Below are 405 nucleotides of genomic sequence, written 5' to 3'. Positions count from 1 at the left end.
GATCAGATGGCTTAACCCACGAACGGCTGCACTGAAACAGGGGCACTAAACCCATAAGAGGAAGCACACTGATACCTTAAAAAGTATTGATGAATATTCTCTAAGATTAGGAACATCTGATCCCTGGCTCTGGAGCTAAAAGTGTTATCCTGGTTTCAGGAAGCAAGCCTATGGGCATTGGTAAGGATCAAGGGCATTCTTGTCCATCTTTCAGTCTCTGCTTGGCAATGCTGCTCTCCTGCCACTTGGGAAGCTGTCCCAAACTTATAATCCTCTTGGCATGTGTCCATGTGTGTCATCTGAAGGCCTGGGCAGTCAGTTAGGTTCATACAATCAAGAACAATCATGATTTGGGTTGGGAGGGGGCCCCCTTGTCCCTGCTCCTCCTCCTTTGTTGCAGACTTC

Source organism: Pogona vitticeps, chromosome 4 (genome assembly GCF_051106095.1).
Source record: "Pogona vitticeps strain Pit_001003342236 chromosome 4, PviZW2.1, whole genome shotgun sequence".
Taxonomy (NCBI): domain Eukaryota; kingdom Metazoa; phylum Chordata; class Lepidosauria; order Squamata; family Agamidae; genus Pogona; species Pogona vitticeps.
This window is presented reverse-complemented; position numbering follows the sequence as displayed.